Source organism: Colobus angolensis, unplaced genomic scaffold, assembly GCF_000951035.1.
Source record: "Colobus angolensis palliatus isolate OR3802 unplaced genomic scaffold, Cang.pa_1.0 Scaffold344, whole genome shotgun sequence".
Lineage (NCBI taxonomy): Eukaryota > Metazoa > Chordata > Mammalia > Primates > Cercopithecidae > Colobus > Colobus angolensis.
Window position 1 is genome coordinate 2,026,433 of NW_012116755.1, and position 1,680 is coordinate 2,028,112.

Here is a 1,680-nt window from a genome sequence, read left to right on the forward strand (position 1 = left end):
GATCCATTTACCACACTTTTGGGGGGCCCTTACCATGTGCCAGGCACTGTTCTAGATTCCTAGGATACAGCATTGAACCAAATGGTCAAAGATCCATGGCCTTGTGGGGTCTGCATCCTAGTGAGGTGACAGACAGCAAACAAGGAATGAAACAGATGTTCACTGTGTGTCATGTAGGGAGAGGGTCAGAGAGAGAGGTGTTAGGAAGGACTTCCTAAGGAGATGACTGCTGAGTGGAGACCTGGGGGTTGTGAGGGAGGGAGTCGCACGGATATCTGGAACAGTGGGTTCGAGGCAGAGGAATGGCTAGCCCCTTGCCCACTCTGGATATGCTGCACTCACTCAACAAAAGCCAGCCCTAGTCAGACCCAATTCTCCACCTACTCCATACCCACATCTGTGCAGCTAAGCCCTGGCTAGAGAAAAACATGCCACTGTGTTGGCTGACCTCACTGAGACCCATGCTCAGAATCTTGGGGTGGGGTGCCTTCATGCTTCCCTGGATCATTCATCCTCCCACTCCCCAGACAACCAATTCCCATGGCAACTTTGCCAGCCTCCCTCTCAACTGTCTTCCTGACTTGCTTGTGTCACCAAGAAAATTAAAGCAATCAGAAGAGTTATCATTCTAAGATTCCAACACCTCACGTACTTACCTACCTGATTCTTGCCCAAAACCTTCCTTCCTGTTACTATGGATGAAACATGCATTGAAGTCCAATCCCCTCTCTGCTACTCAAGGAAAACTCTCTCCTCTCCCTTCTACATTAGCAATGCTTCTCTCCCATGACCCTGTCTCACCGGGTCATTCCCACCAGTGTTGAAATATACCCTACCACCTCCTACTATTTATTTATTTATTTGAGACAGGGTCTTGCTCTGTCTCCCAGGCTGGAGGGCAGTGTCATGATCACAGCTCACTGCAGCCTCCACTCCCAGGCTCAAGCAATCTTCCCACCTTAGCTTCCCAGCACCTTAGCTTCCCAGGTAGCTGGGACTAGAGGCGCACGCCACCATTCCTGGTTAATATTTGTATTTTCTCTAGAGATGGGGTTTCATCATGTTGCCCCGACTGGGCTCAAACTCCTGGGCTCAAGTGATCCTCCTACCTTGGCCTCCCAAAGTGCTGGGATTACAGTTGTGGGCCACCACTCCCAGCCAATCTCCCACATTTTTAATTAATTAATTAATTAATTGTTTAATTTTTTTTTTTTTTGAGATGGGGTCTTGCTGTTGCCCAGACTGGAGTGCAGTGGTGTGATCTCAGCTCACTGCAACCTCTGCCTCCCAGGTTCAAGCAATTCTCCTGTCTCAGCCTCCTGAGTAGCTGGGACTAAAGGTGTGCACCACTGTGCCTGGCTAATTTTTGTATTTTTAGTAGAGATGGGGTTTCACCATATTGGTCTCAAACTCCTGACCTCAGGTGATCCACCTGCCTCAGCCCCGCCAAAGTGCTGGGATTACAGGCATAAGCCACCATGCCCGGCCTATTTTTTTTTGAAGATAGAGTCTTGTTCTGTCACCCAGGCTAGAGTGCAGTGGCATGATCTCGGTTCAGTGCAACCTCCACCTCCCAGGCTCAAGGGATTCTCCTGCCTCAGCCTCACAAGTGGCTGGGATTACAGGTGCGCACCACTATGCCCAGCTAATGTTTGTAGTTTTAGTAGAGATGGAGTTTTA